At 46.2% G+C, this 21,656-nt stretch overlaps 1 long non-coding RNA gene across 1 annotated transcript; it reads left to right on the top strand.

Moving 5' to 3' along the window:
• Positions 1 to 6,023: 6,023 nt before the first annotated feature.
• LOC129631426 (uncharacterized) lies at positions 6,024 to 13,259 on the top strand. Its single transcript, XR_008704036.1, has 4 exons — positions 6,024 to 7,177; positions 7,371 to 7,441; positions 12,065 to 12,224; positions 12,596 to 13,259. It is a non-coding gene; the product is annotated as an uncharacterized LOC129631426 (long non-coding RNA).
• The last annotated feature ends 8,397 nt before the right edge of the window (positions 13,260 to 21,656 follow it).

Consider the following 21,656-nt stretch of genomic DNA (forward strand, 5'->3'; position numbering starts at 1 on the left):
GGAACTGGGATGCCGCTGCTCTACAGAGCATGAAGGTGCAGGTTGCATTTTCTCAACGCTTCAAACACTGTCTTTTTCCCGGGCACCAGGTGTCCATGGCCATGCATTGGTATTTGAGTACAAGATGGTTTCGGGGACCACAGATATATTTCCCTTGTATATTCTCCAGCAGCCTGGCAGTCCTAATAGTCACACCTTATAATGAGTTTTGCCAATAGAATGAATAAAGCTGTATTTCTGACCTTAGCACCTATCTGAATCTTACTCAAGTTTTACTCTCCATTTATTGAGCTAAAATAAGGCTTTCTATTTGCTGTCAGTGTAAATAGAAATAAACCTTGTTACGCAGAAACTTCTTGCAGAAGCTCACTGATAAGGCATTTGTAAATTGAGGAGCTGCTATGCTGGAATCTCTAGAATCTCCAGATGGTCTTGGATGCATGAATTCTGCCCTTTGCCAGACCTTGAACATTCAGGGACACAGCATGACGTCACGGCATTCAGCGGCCCTGAAGCCCTTGAGACTAGTGCCGCATTCTGGCTTGGCCACTTGCAGACTTTTGGGTCATGTAAATTATATACCCTTTCTGATCTTCTTATGAAAGTGGGGATAGTAATTCCCACTTTGCCTAGCTGGAATCCAGATGACAGAGAGCATTCAGAAGATGCCAGCATCACTTGGCTCTTTGAAGACCAATAAATACAACTTATATGATATCATCCCCGGGGCTGCTACTTGCACCATTGCTCCTCCCATGGTCCGGGTCAAGACCCTAAGATGCAAGACTAAAACAATCTGGGAGAACATGTTTGTTCCTCTGAGAGCTGTTGAGAGGGGCTTCTAAAATCTACACAATGTTTCAGTCTAGTGACCTTGCCCTACCGGAGGTTGCCAGACTCCAAAGCACCCTCAACAAACCAACTCACACACACGACAAAACCAAAAATCTCTTTCATGAGAGCTATATATTTTTATATTGCTTGCTTGCTCAGATGCTCAGTCATGTCTGACTCTTTGTGACCCCATGGACTGTAACCCACCAGGATCCTCTGTCCATGGGATTCTCTCATCAAGAATACCGGAGTGGGTTGCCATTTCCTCCTCCAAGGGATCTTCCCAACCCAGGGATTGAACCCACATCTCTTACGTCTCCTGCATTGGCAGGCAGATTATTTACCACTAGTTCCACCTGGGGAGCCCAATTTTTACTTTTATATTAATATCATTTGCATAATGTTTTATTGAAAATGAGCATTTTGTTCCTAAAATGTGTTCCAGAGAAAAGGCAAAGTGATGTTGCTGCTGCTGCTGCTAAGTCGCTTCAGTCATGTCCGACTCTGTGCGACCCCATAGACGGCAGCCCACCAGGCTCCCCCGTCCCTGGGATTCTCCAGGCAAGAACACTGGAGTGGGTTGCCATTTCCTTCTCCAGTGCATGAAAGTGAAAAGTGAAAGTGAAGTCACCCAGTCGTGTCCAACTCCTAGTGAACCCATGGACTGCAGCCCACCAGGCTCCTCTGTCCATGGGATTTTCCTGGCAAGAGTAGTGGAGTGGGGTGCCATTGCCTTCTCCACAGTGATGTTGCATTTGAAGATAAAGTCTTTTACTGTTATGCATCTCTAGCCTTTTATTGAGGGGCAAAGAGGATGTGAATTAGGTCCAGAGGACTGCATCTTACAGGAACTTCTCCTGAATGGTGATGTGCCTGCCTTTATATGGGTTAGGGCAAGTAGGAGACTTTTCTAGATCTCAGTGAAGAAGTTGAGATGCTCACTTCATTTCTTTGCTTTTACAGGATTTTTACCATTTTTCCTACAGTATATTTTGAAGGCAGAAATGATATCACATTTAAGTGAAGTAACCCATTCTTTTCTTATTGAGTCTTTCCAACACTCAAAGACTCTATGGCTCCTCCTACAGCTGTTTTTTTCCCACAACTGTTGCTCCTTCCTCTGACTTAGAGGACATTTTCTGTATTTAAGGCCCATTTGGTAGGTGTGATCTTAGTAAAGGGAATTTGAGACAGAAAACACAACCCTCCCCAGGCTTGCTTAAACAAGAAGCTAGGGTTAGTTGGACAGTTACAGTGGTATTTCCCTGGTGTCATGGGCCCCTGGGACGCAGGAGGTACTGGAATCAGGAAACACAGCCACCTGTTCTTTGAGACCATCTGGACTTGCCTTGTATTCATTTCAGCCTCTCATTGCACATCTGTATTCTCTCTCTTTCTCTTTCTCATCTTACCATCTCATACCCTTCTGTGTTCTCAAGGCCCAATCCAGCCCTGACCTTGCTCGTCCTTATAAGGAGTCATAGAGACCTGACTTAGACAGTCTGTGTTCCAATTCTGAATTCCCAAGAAAAAGAATCTAAATAACTGAGCCTATTCTCAGAGTTGACCCTGACTGAGTCAAGGAGCTTCTCTAATCAACAGGTAAAAGTGGGGAAGATGCAATCCTACTTTCCCAACTACCTGAAGGTCATGGAGGGTGGGAACCAGTCTTTCCACTTGGCCTGGCACCCAGTAGAACCGGGTAAAATTGATTGACTGATGGATTGATTGATGGACTAATTATACACTGCACATCAGGCTTAAAAATTCTTATGTGTGAACATAGCTTTCAAATTGTCACTTGTCCCATTTAAGAATAAATGTCAGATGATCTAGGCTGAATAGAATGTTGAATTCATTTATTTTACTTTCTGTAGACCTTCTGAGTGAAAGTCAGGCTCATAAAACATGTGTATAAGCTGGAAAACTTAGGGTACTTGGAAGGATGAATTGTAAAGTGTAATTTAACAAGATTACTTATATGCAGCATCTGGGCTCTTGGTGGGATGTGGTGGGTACCGAGCTACTGTGGTTTTGGTGCCTTATTGTAGGTCATTTAAGAGACACTATTTCTTCCCTAAATAAGATATTGAGACAGAGGAAGAAAATGAATGGTCTTTCATAGTCAGCAAAAGTGACCACATATTTCCCAACCTGACTACCTCTTTCTTCCCTGGCCCCTCTGTGAGCTTTATGGAGAAAGATGGAAAAGGCAAGAGGAGGGAAAGAAGTGGCAGAGAGGAAGAGGGCTTGAGAAGTCTCTGCAAAGAGATGGCTTGACACACTGACTCTTGTCCTGGTCCTGGGACGCTCAGTACATTCAGGTCCCCAGATGAGCCACAGCCCTCATCCTCTTAGTCCCATCCCCTCATGTCATACTCACGTCACCCCAACCTGAGATCTCCACAGGGCCCACTCCACCCAAACATTGGCTCAGATAAATGCCACCAGGCCATGGTGGCATCTAATGGCTGGCTAGATTAATGATGGGCTTGCTCTCTGTTTGGAAATCCCAGAGGAAATATCTGCAGATTTAATTCTCAGTTAAAGGTGGAAGTGTGGGTTTGAATCTTGTATCAGGTATCACCTCCTTCCTGCTCAGCATTTCTTCGGAAAGGTCAACTCTGGGAAAGGTTGGAGTGTCGGAATCTTTCCCCTGGTGCTGTGTAAAGATTTCTGACCTTTCAGTGGTCTTAATTCCTTCCCTTCCTTCCCTCCTAATACTTCCCCTCCTCCCTTTCTTTCTAAGTGCTCTTATTTATTGAAATGTAAAGAATGTTACATTCACACATACACACAGATTCCCCATTTGAAAGCACAGATAACTTATTAAAAAATAGAACATGCTAATACTCCTCAAAACTGTCAAGGTCATCAAGAACAAGGAAGTCTGAGAAACCTAAGGAGACATGACAACTACGTGTAATGTGACGTCTCAGATGAGATCCTGGAACAAAGGACTTTCAGGAAAAACTAAGAAAATCTGAACAAAGTATGGATTTTAGTTAATGATAGTTTATCAATATTGGTTCATGAATTACAACAAACATACCATACTAATCTGCAATGTTAGTAATAGGGGAAACTGGGTACAGGGTATATGAGAACTCTGTCTACTAGCTTCTCAATTTTTCTGTAAATCTAAAACTGTTTTACAATATAGTGTATTTTTAAAATTGGAAAAAAGAGAGTGCATGCTAAACCACAACTCAGCTGGCCCATCACAAAGCATCACCTTGACCACTGCGGCTGAACAGGGCAGGTGGGGGTGGGAACTTGACTAGCTAGTCCTTCTCAATAACCAGGAGGTAACTGAACAATGAGCTCATTACACAAATTCATTTTGGAGCTTGCTTGAAAAGCTAGACATTAACCATTGAAGATGACTCCATATGGTTGGTTTTGTTAACCTGTTAAGTTCCAGACAGAAAGCATCACAAAAACAATGCCCCAGAGGAAGAGAGTCTAGGATGCACTGAAAAGGAGGGGCAGGCACTACCACAGGGGTGGCTGATTTCCCTGGAAATGAGCAAAGCGGCTGCAAATGCATCAGGCAGACAGCTCGGATGGGCTTGGGTGGCCTGAGGCATTTGAATCACCCAACCTGATTTTATGCACTTGGGCTATCGAAGGAGGTCGTGAGGGAAGTTTCATTTACTTATTGTCTTTGAATATTATACTTGAATACCTCACTGACCGCAGGAAACGAATGGACTTTGCTCTCAATTCCTTCCACCTCCTCCAAATCGAGGCCCTGTCCTGGCTCAGTCAGCCAACACCAGGGAGCCAGGCCAGTCACCTCCTCAGAAGTCCGCTTCTGAGCACCTCCCTTCGGTGTTGTTTCTCGCTCATTGACATTCTAGCCCTTGAAACAAGGTCTTGGCTCCTTTCTCATTTCAGGATTTCGTTTTGGGGGAGCTGGAACACCTGTCCGCTGATCGCCTGCCACTCCGCATCTGGGCCCGGCTGACAGGCTCGTCTGCTTTGACTAATGATGTGATTGATGGACAAAATAAGGAAGAACATACAAAAAAACATTTCTGTCTGGTCTGGTGTGTCAGCAAGCCTTCATCAAGTGGCTGCTGAAGGTATATTTTGCTGCATGCCTCATTACACAGTAATGGCATTCCCAGGCAAAGCTGTTTCTTTTCATGACACCAGACAGCAGGCAGCTTTATGGGCGCTGGGCCCACCGAGCCCGGAGGAAGGAGCAGCGCTAAAGAGCGGTCATTTCCAAAAGTGCCTCAAGTTGCTTTTTTGTTGTCATGAATTTAATATGAATCAACACAATATGAAATGGGCATGAGGGATTTTAGTGACTAGTGATTTTTTAAGACTGCTGTCTAAACAGCCATCAAGAAGAAAGGGGAGGGCAGCACTACCACATTTCCTTTCTCCAAACCTGTTGCAAAAAGGAGTCATCTGTCAATTTTATTGCATTAAAAAAGTACACAGAAGCATATAGTCCAAACAAATGTCTTCTTTCAGGCTAAACATGTGGAAAATGCCACAGAACTGATGCCAGAATCCTCTCACTCAGCAAACTGAGTGTTGGTCGCCCTCATCCCAGTGGCCTGCTGTGGGTGGGGTGACTTTCGGGAGAACCATGTCGGCTTGTGTGCATATCATAATCCCCTGAAAATCACTTCTGACTGGAACATGAGGGAAGCAATTCCTTCATTCTACTTGCAAGACATCTATGAGCTGGAATCCAGCGCTGGAAGATGCAAAGGAACCGTGATTAAAAATAAGAGAGATAAAGAGTAGGTACATTTTTGGCCTGATTTTTTTTCCTCTCCTCTTTCCTCACTAAGGTACACTTAGAAGCAGGCACATGAGTTGGGTCACAGAGTTCCTACTTTTTTTTGTTTTTTTGCAAGTTATTTTGATTTTCCTTGGCATTATTTATTCTCTTTCTTTTTTTTTCCTGGCAAATTTTCTTTGCCAAGGTATTTTATTATACACGTTCTGCTCTTTTCTTTAAGATGTTGGACTGTCTCCAAACAGAAATGCTTAAAATGAAGTTTCATTTTAAAAATACTTTTTTATTCTTTCCTGCTACTATGATGAGTCTTTAGCGGTGGGTTATTGTGAATAATATGTGACTTTAATGAGTTGTGATTAGAGAAAACTCTCTCTTCCTACAATAAATACTAGATAACAAATTAGAAAAGGTATATGAGATCTTTATTCCTATTTAAAAAGAGAGAAAGACATAAATGCAAAATCTTGTTATGATAAATGTAGGCGATAATCTTTTAACATGCATTTAATTTACTGTGAGCATAAGAGGCAGATCCTCAACTCCCGTGTCTATTTCGACACCACTTTGCACCAGTCAGTCTGGTGCTGGGGGCAGTGGCCACCTTCCCTCCAAGGTAATGAACAGCCCAAGGGGTGGCGACAGGAATGCTGGGCAGAAGAATGCAAGGTTAAAAATAAACATGTTACCAAAACCAAACCATCAGACTATTTCCTAGATAGACACTAATGAGTATGAAAAACGGAAATGAAGGAGGAAAGGGTATTCCGGTTTTTGGCTGAACAAAGGCAAAAGTCATTGTCAACATCTTGTGTTAATTTCCCACATCTGTTCATATTGTTCATTGAATTTTGATATCAAAATATCCCACTAAAGCAAAGGGCCCACGGAATTCAGCCAGCGCAAAAGTTGAAGCAGAGTGAAGCTTCCATCAGCAGCAGGGCAGGGTCAGGTGAATCAGCCACACACCTGCCCGTGCCCACTAACTCAGCTGCTTGGCATTTGGTAGCAGGTGGTTCTTGTAATGGCAGAGGCCATCTTATCAGGAGCGATTTTTCCAGCGGCTATGCTCTGCTAGCCTTGGAGTGGAGGCCTGATGCCAGGCGTTGCTGTCTGCTCCTGCTTCCTGCCCTGCAAGCCTGAGAGCCGTCCCAGGTTTCCTGTAAACCAGCACCCACTCTGTCCTCTTGGCCTGGCAGGCTGTTTCTCTGGCACCTTCTTGATTTACAACTTCAAAGCTAAGTGATGTGATGCTTTATCCTAGACATTCCCTCCTCCAGCTAGGAACAAAAGCAGGCCTCCCTGCCAAAGGAGCACCTCACAGCCTTGGAACCTTTATTCTCTCCCCAACTTTCCATTTTAGAGCCAGAACGTTTTCAAAATCCCAGGAGCAGACAGTGCGGTGGGGCGTGGGCTTTGCACAAGGCCCTCTTGAATGTCAATGCTGTGATCCATCCGTTCTCAAGTGAGGTCGCCTGTTTCAGAACTACTGGTTGCAGGAGCTGTTGGGGACCAAAATCATTTAGCAGCAAAAATATTCTTTCTCAGCAAAGTGCTTGGAGCTGGGCAAGAAGCTTCCAGGTGTGTGATGCTAAGCGCAGAGTGGAAGGAAAGGAAGTTCCAACCTCCGGTATTTTCTCTAATCTTGCAGGAACTAGCCACCCATTCACAGGCTGCTCCATATATTACAGCATACATTTTTTTCTTTTCCTAATCAGGTTTGTATATCTTCCTTGATTGATTTTCTTTCACAAAACTCTTAATATTTTTCCAGATGCCTCTATCTTTCGTCCTTTCAACTGCCACTCACTCGAGAACGATTCTTTGGAAAACGTCAGACTAGAGGTATATGCATTTTCTATTTCAGTCTTTAGTTCTTTTGAACAATTTTAGCTTATTTTATCTTCCTGTTACTTTTATTACTTTAATTGAAGTGGTGGCATTATCCAATTTGCAAAGAACTCCCCAAATCAAGTTGGGTCTTCTCTGTATAATATAAAATATGTTATTTGATGCTACATGATTTCAAAAATGAACATTAGGATTTATCTGCTTAATTTGTGGGATTGATTTTGTAGATGCTTTCATATTGAAAGAAGGCTCATTGGTTATGATTGTGAGATGGAATTTTCTCTTGCATTCTGCAAAAGTTGCCACGTAGGCCAAACAGGTTTCTGGACACTCTTTGGTGCATGCAAATCGTAGATGCTGTCTTGGCTGGCTGTTCCCTGAAGTGCAAGGCCTAGAGACTCTCTAAGCTGCTCCAGGTACTTCACCCACAGTTCCTCTGATGTCCTCTGCCAGAAGCATGGCCTGAGGGTGAAAAGATCTCCAGTGTGAATCCACAGGAGGAATCTGCAAGGAGAAGCTGACATAGCCCCATGGCCATTAAAATGAGTGGATGCATAGCTAGTTCTCTGGGACATGGGGGCCCATTTCAGACATCTCTCACGCACCTTTCAGATCCTCTTAGCCTCACTGCTTTATTCTGGCTGCTGCTTCTTGAGGAGCTTTTGGAGGCTTACCCCGTCTTCACCCAGGGGCACCTGTTGGCACCTCACAATTGCATTGGCCTCTAACCCACATGCCAACGACTTCCTGTTTACGCCTTGGGGCCCCCTCACTGCCTATGTTTGTGTAGCCCAGGAGGACGGGAGACTTAATGTCCTGTGGAGCACAGCTTTGACCACTAGGTGGATAAATTCTTCCACTCTTGCCATTCCACCCCTGTATATGGTTCTCAGATGGGGAACCATCCTCCAAGGCTATGTAATCAGTTGCACTCAGATATTAGTAGCTAGAGAGTGCAGTTCCTGTTGGCTTTGCCTCCCGCTTCCCTCAGTTCCCTTGGCCCTCACTTCTGCTTCCTGGGTTTGCATCTTCTAACAAGCGTAGGAGGCATATGGGCTTTTGCTCCAAGTTTTGCCTGATGTGGAACCCAGGTTAAGGCCTAGGTACCATGGGGGAGGGAGGTGGTCAAATGGATGGGTGCTCAACAGAATCAAGACAACTGGATTTGGCAGTTTCTCATTAGTTATCTTATTGGAGCATCCGATGACTTCCAAGTGAATGACTATACCCTGGGGAGCCTTGGGAAGGACTTGCAGATTTCAGAGAATGGGTCAGAGAAGGGGATACAAAAAATACATTGTACCCATGCCAAGATGCTGCAGACCCCAGGGCTGTCTGGATCAAACACATGGCTTTGTCCCAGTGGTATGTCGGATGGCGGGTGGGCCAAGTCTGAAGAGGCCAAGACCCCCTCCTGCTCCAGTTCTACACATCTGCTTCCCACCTTGGAAGCACCATTCTGATGGCTGCAGTCTTTGAACTCTGATGAGGTGTGTGAAACACCCCATCGACACATCATATCAGATATCTTTTGAAATGAAAATCTCTTAGATCAGTTTCAACTCATTCCAAATGTCACATGTATCCTCCAGGCTGAACATCAATCTTCCCTCCAGCCCTGGTATTGTTTGAAATGCGGTGTGGGTCTTTGGGCAGAAAAGCTGGCAAAATGGCCAGTTGGGGATTGAGTTGGGGCTTGGTTGTACTGCTGCTGTGCTTATCTGGGCATTGATCTTGCTTCATCTTTATTTGGGGTCCTGCTAGCTTCTCCTGTGTTAAACATTGTCCTCACCTCTCCTCTCCTCTCCTCTTTAAATTACTCTTGTCCTTCCAAGACTGACTGAAACCCTGCCTTTTGCTGAAGACTAAATCTGATTCTTGCATTTCATTTGGTTCCCCAACACATGCAAAGATGAGCCATGTAGCCTAACCCTGCCTTGCAGTGTCCTGCGGCTGGTCCATATGTGTGAATTCATCTCTCTAATGAGCCTCTGCCTTCTATGTGCCCCATCACTGTCTAGCTGACTGCCAGATACTAGAACTTTGATAAATCCTTATGTATTGGTTTAGGGGCTTTGGAAAAAGGAAAGCGGTGTTCTCAATATTTGCTTCTCCTTCTCTGCCCCATTTTGAATCCACTCCCTCCCTCTCCATTCCAGCTACTTGTTTACTTGTACGGATTTATGCAGACCCACCCAGTGACCCTGGAGATGGTGGTATCAGACCCATTGTCAGGGGGTTTGGTTAATCACCTGATATTTCTCCAAAGGCACTTGGCATAAAACAAAAACAAATCAAGCACACAAATTGTGTCATATATAAAACAAAATGAACACCATAAAAAGAGAAAAAAATTTAAGCTACAATGAATACTAACTCTAACCTATAAATAAGACCAGGACTTTTTTCTGATCCTATTTTGAACTGGGAGCTATTGTAAAATGAAGAAAGAAACTTAAAATAATAGCAATTTAAGGCAAAGTGTGTGTTATTAAAAGTTCGTGATGTTGAAGAGCCAAAGTCCTATTCTAGTACTGAGATTTAATATGTACTTCACACAAAAATAAATCATGTAATATTTTCATGGCAGACATAGAATTTTATGGCTTTTATGACTATCATGGAATTGGGATTCATATTTTATAGACAGCTCTAATAACATCAAGAAATGTTCTGGGAAAAATGGAGGTTTAGAGAAAGATGAGTGATCACTCAGCAGAAGCTGAAATCAGGTGTAATTAAAGCCCAAAGGTAAGGCTGTTTCCCACCCCATGGGCTCCAGCAGGGCCCTGACAGGTACAGATGAGGCAATGGAGCCTGTGAAGGCGTAGCTCCTAGAAGGGTGATCTTGGTGAAATAGGGAAATAGGAGTCCCTTAGTGCTGGCTTGTCTGATCCTGAAACTGTCCATCGCTGGTGCAGGAGGATGAGGACATTCAAGGAAAATACATTGAGAAGGATGTTCTCAGGTTCCATCTCCCTGAAAAGGGCACAGGCTCTGGTTTTGCAAGAAGCAGATGCAACTTTGCAGGGTCCTCTAGGACTTCCTACCCCATCCACCTATCATCCCATCAAGCTCCTGTCCCCCTGTAGCTAGGCTTTTAAGAAGTTACAAAAGGGCTGAAAATAATCTAACAGCAACCAGCAGCTATAGGCGCTTTTCTGGGCTTTACAAGGATTACTTGGTTGAATCTTCACATCCACCCATCAGGTGGAAAGCTCTGTTTCCCTTATCTGGGTGCAAATTCCCTGAATGCTCTCCTGGTTGGTGAGTACAGTGGAGAGTCTGCATCCTTGATGAAGTTTAGTTGATGACATGATGCTAAAATTGTTTTCACCTCTGAGCCACAGATTGTGCTGTGCTCAGTTGCTTCAGTCGTGTCTGACTCTTTGCAACCCCACAGACTGTAGCCTGCCAGGCTGCTCTGTCCATGGGATTATCCAAGCAAGAATACTGGAGTGGGTTGCTATGCCCTCCTCCAGGGGACCTTCCTGATTCAGGGATAGAACCCATGACTCCTGTGTGCTCTGGAGACCCTCGCCTGCTCTTTCAGCCTCCCCACACCTTTTAAATGTGACTCCTGTGTCCACTCAGAACTGACCTATGTCAAGGAATAGTATTTTGCAGCAGTATTTCTTCTCTGCTCTCAGAAATATGGGAGCCTTTTCTTGGACAGCATCCGTAGAGAATCATGGAGGAACATGGATTTCAAAGGGCTGAGGGCCAAACAGTCCCCTTCCCCAGGCTGGGCCCTGGTCTGCCTGCCGGGTGGCCCTCTTGTGAGGCCTGACCTCTCTGTAACCCGAGCGAGCGAGCTGTGATGAATGGGAGGCCACGGTCTCAGCAGAGGCACTGTGCCTGAAGGAGAGCCATGGACCAGTTCCCTGAGCGTGCGGATCCCATGTCCCTGGGAATCAGATTCCAGAGGGATGCGGTCCTGGCTTGGGGTTAAGGCCCAGGGCCACTACCACTGCCCAGAGTGCACCCTTCTGGATGCTGGTGCAGGCCGCTGCCTTACTCCAATCCTGACTCTTTTTAAACGGAGGAAAAGACTTCCCGTGTGGCCAAGGAGGTGCAGCTCTCCAGGACACTTAAAAAACCTCTCTTTAAAGGTTGATGGTCATTTACATTCTTATTAAATTGCTTTGATAAAATATTCAGCCACAGCCCCCTCCATTTGACTCTTAACTTGGTAAGATATAATTTGCAATTGATTATTGCTCCAACATTCCTGGCACCACATTACGATCTGCTCATACATCTCACCCTTTCTCTGCCAATTTGGAGCAGAAGAAAAAAAAAATGGTTTCTTTGACCTTTGACCTGTTTGAGGTGGGACATGAGGTCATCAGGGCCACTGAGAATCAAACACCCGCATCTGCCGCCAACGGAGACAGAAATGGATGCATGCAGCTCTGAATTGAGCTTGTATTTTTTTTTTTTTTCCCTCTTGGTAAGATACAGGTATTTTTCAGAGTTGGAAAATGTCTTGAATAAATGAGCTTCGTATATATATGTTTTTAATGTGATTTGCCTGTATTTATTTGGGTGATCACAATTTATGCCAAGTGAAAAGGTTAAGAGTCCTGGAAACTGAATTATTCCCTTTATTTGCAGACATGATGCAATGCAGGGACAACAGAAGGGTGCATCCTTATCTTGCGCAGCCCCTGACCTCACCCCTGACCTGGACGTGGGCGTCGGGGCTCTGAGCTGCTTCCCCCAGGCTGGGGTGGCCGCCCTCGGGGGATGGTCAGGAGCCCAGCAAGTTCCTCGGGTATGTGGGGGTGGCCACTGTAATTACTTCCACAAGCACTTACTGAGTGTGTTCTGGGCTCTTCTGTTCCCAGCTCCCTGGAGGCCACTCTCCCAGGCCTGAGCTTTCGAGATCTTGCTTAGAAAGGAGCAGCACCCATACCTTCATCCCTCCCACACCTCAGTTTGCAAACCTGTCTTCACATCAGTTATTTCCTCAGACCTAGTTAACAGCTGGGGGTGAAGGCAGGCAGGGACAGGCTCCCACTTCCTGCTTTGCTGGGAGCCATAAAGACCTGCTGGAATGAGGCATCTGGCCTGCAGCAGAGGGGCTGGCATCCAGGTCTCCAAGGCCCTAGTGTGATGCTCTTTATTTCCTCTCTCCCTCCTCAGGCAGGTCCATTTCCTGGAGGGCCCTGAACAGCTTCTGACTCCAGGGAAAGGCTCTCCTAGCGAAGGGCCAGCCTGGGGAGGAATCTGAAGTGGGGGCTCCCTGTGCCCCCCATCTGCTGTCTATCCTGTGCACACGGCCAGTCTCATGGGCCTGAGCCAAGCCTCCGCTGCCTCTGTGTGCTCGACGGTCCTGGGCCGTGGCCTCTTGGCTGGCTTCCCCATCACTTTCATATTACCTCAGAGTAATTGGATATTGGCAACCAATTACTGAATTTTTCACGTCAGCTTCATCAGTGACTCTTAGACAACCGCGCCAGAGTCTCTTTCGATGAAGAGAGGAATTATAATAATTCGCATGAATGTCCTGTGAGTTGTGGAGAGCCAACTTTTGCAGCCTGCAGAGGATGGGGAGGAAGGAGAGGAGGCAGCCCTGGCCCTTGTGCAGGGAATGAGCCTCCCATCCCCCTGCTCACATCATGACCTCAGAGCCGCGTCCCTCTCTGCCCCTCCAGCAGGGCTTGTGCATCTGTCTCTTCACTAGGAGTGAGGCATGCCCTGTTTCTGGGTGGAGGGATTGGGAAAGGCTTCCTGAGGCAAATGAGGACTTGCAGACCTTGTAGAAGATGGCCTCAGTGGTGGTGGAGGATGTTGATGGGAGGGATAGGTATGCTAAGGAGCTAGAGAGGGCTGACCCTACTGGTACGGCCGTACAATGCCACTCCTCATGATGATGGCTTCCTGTATCTCTGATGGAGGATGGTCTCTGGCCAAGGGAGCACAGCCCCATGACTAAGGCAGGCCAAATGCACAGGGCTGTTGAACAACCCAGGAATAAAGGACAGGAAAGTGAAAGTGAAAGCCACTCAAACATGCCCAACTCTTTGTGACCCCATGAACTGTACAGTCCATGGAATTCTCCAGGCCAGAATACTGGAGCGGATAGCAGTTCCCTCCTCCAGGGGATCTTCCCAACCCTGATAGGGCTTCCCTGATAGTTCAGTTGGTAAAGAATCCGCCTGCAATGCAGAAGACCCCAGTTTTATTCTTGGTCAGGAAGATCTGCTGGAGAAGGGATAGGCTACCCATTCCAATATTCCCAGGCTTCCCTTGTGGCTCAGCTGGTAAAGAATCCACCCACAATGCAGGAGACCTGGGTTCAATCCCTGGGTTGAGAAGATCCTCTGGAGAAGAGAAAGGCTACCCACTCCAGTATTCTGGCCTGGAGAATTCCATGGACTGTATAGTACATGGGGTTGCAAAGAGTCGGACATGACTGAGCAATTTTCACATTCACTTTTCACTTTCTATAGGGGATCTTCCCAACCCAGGGATGGAACCCAGGTCTCCCACATTTCAGGTGGATTCTTTACCAGCTGAGCCACCAGGGAAACCCCAAAGCACAGGAAATAGTAGATAAATCCCCCAGGGCCTTGTTCCCCAGCAGGACAATCCCAATGTACACCTCTCAGAGGATGTCTCCTGGGATCGACTCTGGGTGTCCAGAGGTAAGCTTCCCTAGAACTCGCCCTTTGCTGGATCTCTTCTCTTCCCTGGCTCTGTTTCCTACATCCTTACTCTTTGTGACCCCATGAACTGTAGCCCACCAGGCTCCTCTGTCCATGGGATTCTCCAGGCAAGAATACTGGAGTGACTTGCCATTCCCTTCTCCAGGGGATATTCCTGACCCAGGGATCAAACCTGGGTCTTCTGCATTGCAGGCAGATTCTGTACCATCTGAGCCACCAGGGAAGACCACAGGATCATCTCCCAAATCAACACCTTGCCTCATTTCCTTGTCTTAGAATTTACTTTTATAGAAACCGAAAGGATGGCAGCCAGTGTTGAAGATGGGGCAGTCATGACCAGAGAGCTGAGGGCACCAGCATCCTCAGCCCCAGCCTCTACACCGCTGGCCGGTCGGTACCCTGAGCGGCTGTCCTGACTTCCCATCCTTGGCTCTGCTCTGCCCTCAGTCCATGCATGCTCTGTGCGGTGGGCAATCTGATTTATCTGGAGTGTCTGGGCTGAGGACGGAGATGAGTACTTCTCGCTGGGAGGGATTTTCAGCTCATTTCACAGATAAAATCAATCAGATCTAAACCGCACTCACTGCAGCCACAGAAGGGAAACCCAAACAGCAGGGGCCAAACTGGAGGCTTTTCCCTCCCTTCCCGTCTGGCTCTTCTTCGGCCTGTGAGCAGCGGGAGCCACAAGCCCTGGAGTTGTGGAAGCTGCAGAGGCCTGGGTCCTCTCTGGATAATTGGCTCAGACCTGACTCAGAAGCTCAGACAGAGGACAGGCTCAGATAGTGGAGGAGGAAGAGACCCCCAGATGTACTTCCTTTGTTTTCTGGATGGTGTTGGTGAAAGTATGGGGATGGTGGGAGCATGATACCAATTATACATTTACCTGATCCTTTTGTTTTCCTTGATGATACTGAAGGGAAGAAATTGGAAACAGAAGGTGGATGCCTGAAGCTAGCTCTCCTGGGCTGCCTAAGGCCTCTGGCCACTGCGTGGTGGAGATTCTCTGTATCTTCAAACTGTCCACATTGAGGAAAAGGGTCTAGACATCCAGATCTTTCTAGGCTGACTTGGGGTGGGTCCTGCCACCCAGGAACTGGGGACCTTTGTTGACACAGCACCTCCCAGCCTGAAATCTACTGGTACTGTCCACCCTTGGCATTCAGACATCTGGAACATGGCCTTTCTCAGCCTGTGGTGGCTCTGTAATGTGGGAAGTGAAAGTGTCACTTGCTCAGTCATGTCTGACTCTTTGTGATCCCATGGACTGGAACCCACTGGGCTCCTCTGTTCATGGAATTGTCCAGCCAAGAACACTGGAGTGGGTAGCCATTCCCTTCTCCAGGGGATCTTCCTGACCCAGGGATTGAACCTAGGTCTCCTGCACTGTAGGAGGATTCTTTACTCTCTGAGCCACCATGGAAGCCCAAGAATACTGGAGTAGGTAGCCTATCCCTTCTCTTGGAGAACTTCTCAACCCAGGAATTGAACCAGAGTCTCCTGAATTGCAGGCAGATTCTTTACTGGTTGAACTACCAGTATGTAATGCTGGACAGAGCCAAAACTCAGACCAAGAAATTCAGAAGAAGTCTGAAAGAGCAGGTACCTGATTTCCTATTCCGGCTTGAGAATGGTGGCCGTGGTCTCATCCTATCTTCCTGTCTTCTGAAAGGTAGGGGGAGACCACTGCTTCCCTGTGATCAGTTGTTCTTCACAATCTCTTTACAGACCCAGAGAAGCCGCATTGAAAAGTTCTGTATCTACAAATGTCTCCTATTCTCCTCCAAGGTAGCTCCCCTGCTTAGTGAATTGCAGAGAAACCAGTATTGTGCTCTTGTGAGCATCAGGCCAACTTCTGCAGGGAGAAAGCAGAAGTTGCCTACCCAGCATCCATGTCTTTCCTTCTGGCATCAGTATCTCCTTTATGCTAGAGATCATTCCTCTTATTTTCAGGTCACATGATTCCATTGGAGTAGCCCAAATGATGGTCATGTGACCTAAGCCAGTCAGACTTCCTAAGTCTTTTCAGGAAGAAACATTTGAAAGAGAGAAATCATCTCTCCTCTAGTTACTGAAAGGAGTGGATGCAAGCCTGGAGCTTCTGGCAGCCATCTTGGCACCACGAGGAAAAGGACTATCTGAGACTGGAGCTAATGCAGAGGGAAACGAAAGGAGACATGGAGAAAGACAGAGCTGGATAACGTTATTTGATATCAGGGGCCCAGCAGGGCAGGAGGCCAGATCTAGTCCTGGACATATGAGCAAACAAATTCTCCTTTTTTGTTTAAACCAATTTGATTTTCAATATTCTTATCATTTGCTGCTGGCATGAGACAAATACCTGTGGCTCAAACATGGACATTGTATTTCTCATCTATAGATTTCAATTAAATTTATTCAATTAAATCCATCAATTCAATAAACATTTACTCAGCTCTTTTCAAGCCTTGTTCTAGTTGTTAAGAAAATAAATCTAATTTTTGTCTTTAAGGAGCTTATAGTCAAGGGTGGAAAACAGATACCCTAGGAACTACTTGTAATTTAAGGAGGTAAATACTCAGAAATCCTTGTTAAAAGAATGCATACAAATTTACACATTAATACATGCTAATTAGAAGTTGAAAATCATATGATATGGGGACACAAGGCCATGAGAGATGAATTCTGATAGAAGAAACCCAAGAAGGCTCAGAGGAGGGGGTAGTGTTTAATCTTGGCCTTGAAGAATAGATAGGACTATGGTAAGAACGAAATGAATGAGTAAATGAATTAATACTTTTATGCTACACACATTTATATTGAGTGATCTACCACATGCATGGGCATAGTGTAAGCCACTTGGAATTGAAGGCTGAGTCATGTATAGGTCATCACCCGGCAGGCTTCCTGTCCAGCAGAGAAGGCAATTCTTACAACCTATAATGGGAGGTGGATGTGGAGGAAGAATGGCTTGCAGCTCAGGCCTAGGGAAGTCATCTAGAAGGAGAATAAGGAGTGATCAGATATGCACGCATAAAGGGAGTCACTCTAAGAATAGAAAATGGCCCAAGAAAACATACAGAATTGAAGAAATGAGGAAAGTACTTGGATAACTTGTGCCAGGAGCTAACTGTGGGGAGTGGTGGGTTAAGAAGGTCTTAGAGAAGCTAGAATGTTGGGCTAAGGATCTGTGACATAATGGAATGGGATAGGCGGTGGGAAATCACTGGAGAACGGCCAGAAATGTGATGTCAGGCTCAGCCTCGGGAAGATTAATCTGACCAGTGGATAAGGAGGTACTGGAGCAGGCCCTTGGGCTGCTGGATGCAAGTAAGAGAAACCAGAGCCAGATTTGGTGCTCAGTGTTAGGAAAATAAGTGATGTTGTTGGAGACCCTGGACTAGAGTCAGCCTTCCCCTTGACTACGGGCAACCAGCTTCTTCCACACAGGGCTAGGGGACGCGCCTTCGGTGTTTCCAGGCCCATGCTCTTGTTTTGAACAAGAGAGAAAAGGATTCTTCCCTCAGTTTGAAACCATTCTGGAGGCAACACTGACTGGTCTATCTTAGGTCTTGTGTCTACTCTGAACAATTATTAAGACTAGGATGGAGAACTGATAATTAGCTCAGTTTGAATGAAGTGATTCATTTTAGCCGAGACAGAGTGACCAGGGAAGAGGGGCAGGTCTTCCCAGAGCACAGAACCACCCTCCCTAGAGTGGCCAGCGCCCCAGGGCTGGCCTCTGGGAGGTTCTCGTGGTTTGTGAGTCCTAGGTGACTTGCTTCAGCGAGCAGGTGTACTCCAGGAGGGAGCAGTTGAGTGAGATTTGTGGGACGAGGTCTGGAGAGAGGTGAAGGGAAGTGAGAAGGGTAGAGAAAGGGCAACAGGAGTGAGTGCTAAGCCAGTGGAACCGAAGTTCCTTACCTAACTGCCCACATAGACCATTCAAAAGTTCCTAGTTAAAGGCAGGCAGCCATCCCCATGGCAGACCCTCCCTAGCCAACATGCTCAGAGCTGGAGCAGGCCACAGCTTCTTCCCTTTGCTCATGAGATCTGCCCCAACGATTTTCATGTGGTCTGGATGTTAGGTATTTATCTGTCAAGTGGCAGTGGCGGGGTGGGGGGAATGAAATTTAGCGGGCTGCCTTTTCATGCCATGTAAGGCTTGTCTTCGTGAAAAAATGAAACATTTTTAAAAAGTAGGAGCCCCAGAGGAAATGTGTCCCCTCTTGGGTCTTAGGGCTAAAATCCCTACAACCCACAAGCTAGAATCCTTCCCTCCGTGTGAGGTAACGGCAATTAGACTGGCACCCCAGCTCGGGCCCCGGCAGCCTGGCCGACAGACACGTCAGATTAATACATCACCAGGTATGAAAGCACAGTTAGAATTTGACTGAGGTACTTCCAGCCTGAGAAAGGGAACGATTTATCAATGCAAACTTAATAACATCTATTTGAATCTAACTAAAAATCAATATTTCATTACCAAATTGTTAGTGAGAATGAAGAAAAATTGCGGAAGTCGGGCAGTTTGGTGCTAGGGAAGCGTCAGGAGTTCAATGTGAAGACGGGATGATTCATGAGGCCGTGTTGGAGTAAGGGTGGAGGAGGACGAGTGTAGAAAACTTGGAGGGGCCCCCTTGCTCATGACCTTGGCCGTGAAGGGGGGGAAATGCAAGAAAATGAGAGTGACTGTCAGTTCCCTTCAGGGCTGGAACCCTCCATAAATCACAGGGAGCAGAGCAGAGGAGCAGGGCTGGGGTGGAGAGGCTCGTGATTTAACTCTTAGGACCCTGACGTCTGAGTTGTGCCTTCCAGAATGGCAATGGGTGATGAACGGATAAGCTCTGGGGTGGGGTTGCCTGGTGGTCATATATGCAAATGCAGAATCCAGGTGGTAGACAGTGGAAGGTTGTCGTCCACTGAGTACAGCTCATCCCAGCCCAGCACGCTTCCCACTCCCATCAGAAATGGAAGTGACAGCGTATGTCTGGCCTGACACACACATCAATCAGTGGGCTGGAGGTCTGCTCTAGGTGAGGTTTGGGGGAAGATGTTCAGTCTGAACATACAGATCTGAAACTGTGTTGCAGTGCCGTGACTGGAGGAGAGTCTCAATATCAATAAAAGCCTTGAATTTATTTCAAAATCTGAGCTAGAAATGGAACTTGAGGGTCTGCCTTTGCCTTTATTGTTCATTCCCTTTTAATCTATGTTTGGTTTCCTTGTGCTGGCCATGTTTTGTCTAGCAAGACATATAAAGAATATGCATTTGTCCTTTAGCAAGAAATAAGGGAGACTCACAAAAGATGTGACTCATACAGATAACCCCATAAATTAAAATAGAGGCTTTGCTCATTTCATTCACCAAGGAGCTGCGTGCAGGGACCCCGCAGCACATGGGATGGGGTCACGGTCTGCATGTGGGTGTTTTGGAATCATGGGAAAGGAGATGCATTTGGCATTACTGGCCTAAGTTTCAGACTCTAAATTTCAGTATAATTTACTTTAACAAGTAAGGGTTAGCCTCTTACTCCCCAAAGAAAAATGTGATATATTTTGACAGAAGAAGGAAATATGCTTATTTTCACTCAAAACTTTTTCTAGAGCAGAGTTAGTCTGCTTAGGAAACCAGGATTTGAAGATGTGAACTGGTAAGCTATCATAGCCTTGGAAATATGATAGGCAAGGGCAGAAAATTCTTCTTATCATTTTTTTATGGGAATAGTGAAGTGAAGTCGCTCAGTCGTGTCTGACTCTTTGCGACCCCATGGACTGTAGCCTATCAGACTCCTCCCTCCATGGGATTCTCCGGGCAAGAGTACTAGAGTGGGTTGCCATTTCCTTCTCCAGGGGATCTTCCCAACCCAGGGATCAAACTCTGGTCTCCCGCATTCCAGGCAGACGCTTTAACCTCTGAGCCACCAGATTGTGCCAATTCCACCCCAAACTCCTCCAGCATATATAGCCACATACCCAGGCATGGCATGCTCATTAACACTGGGGAGCACTGCTGTTATGCCAGGCACCCCACTGAGCTCTTTGGTGAATTTCCTCATTTACAGTTCTGTGAAGTAGGTACTTGTACTGTTATCTACATTGTACAGAAAGGAAGCAAGGCTAGGGATGCTGAGTGACCTGCCACAGCTCAGACAGGAAGTGGTAGAGCAAGATTGAAACCCAAGTTCACATTCTGAGCACATTTCCCTCCCATCCCCAGATACAAGACTGCTATGAGGTCCAGGGAAGGTGGTTGCGGGCATGGTAAACCCTTGTTGCATCTGGGCCTCTTCAGTGGGATGCACAGCTGTCCTGAGTCAGCATCGCCTAGCACCATGAGCCAACAGCCTGTGTGGTGCCCACGTCACTGATGTTGAGTGTCTGTGTTCATCTATTCTATGATTTGCAGTGAAGCCAGCCCAAGGATTGTTGCTGGAAACCTCAGGGTTCTGTTTGGATACTGCATCTTGGTGACAGGAATGGGTGTGCCAAAGACAGCTGGAAAACAAGTCTTGGCAAAGCCACCCCTGGGTACATCTTGACAATGGAATGGCCTGTCCTCCTCTGAGGCATGAGCAAACCCTCAGTTTAGGCAGGGTGCCCAAGAGCGTTCTACAGAAATCAATGTCTACCATCTTCTTCCTAGGATTTATAAGCTGGGAGGGATCCCCACGAAAGCATTTAGGGTGGATATCTCAGGTGTTGGCAGGACTAGTCACAGTGCCCACTAGAGTTTGAAAACATGAGCTGGAGCTGACTCCCATAATCAAAAGGCATACGTACCTCCCAGAATATTGTTTCTAAAAGTCTTCATATATATGTGTGTGTGTGTGTGTGTGTGTGTATACACATATATATACACCCCAAACTCCTCCAGTATATATAGCCACATACCCAGGCATGGCATGCTCATTAACGCTGGGGAGCACTGCTGTTATGCCAGGCACCCCACTGAGCTCTTTGGTGAATTTCCTCATTTACAGTTCTGTGAAGTAGGTACTTGTACTGTTATCTACATTGTACAGAGAGGGAGCAAGGCTAGTGTGTGTATATATATATATATACACACACACACATATATACATATATGTGTATATATACACACAAACACATATGTATATATACACACACGCATATATATACACACGTATATGTATATACATACACACACATATATGTGTATATATACACACACATATATATACACACACATATATATACACAATTTTTCATTGGAGGATAATTACAATATTATGATGGCCTCTGCCACACATCAACATGAAATGGCCATAGGTATACATATGTCTCCTCTCTTATACCCCCGTTCCACCTCCCCACCCCTCCACCCTTCTTGGTTGTCACATTGTCACAGAGCACCAGCTCTGGGTTCCCTGCACTGCACAGCAAACTCCCCCTGGATATCTATTTTAGCTATGCTAATATGTATATTTCAATGCCATTCTCAAAAATCATCCCACCCTCTCCTTCCCTCACTGGTCCAAAATTCTGTTCTTTATGTCCATGTCTCCTTTGTTGCCCTGCATGTAGGATCATCAGTA

The sequence above is a fragment of the Bubalus kerabau genome, chromosome 17 (assembly GCF_029407905.1).
Source record: "Bubalus kerabau isolate K-KA32 ecotype Philippines breed swamp buffalo chromosome 17, PCC_UOA_SB_1v2, whole genome shotgun sequence".
In the NCBI taxonomy this organism is placed as follows: Eukaryota; Metazoa; Chordata; class Mammalia; order Artiodactyla; family Bovidae; genus Bubalus; species Bubalus kerabau.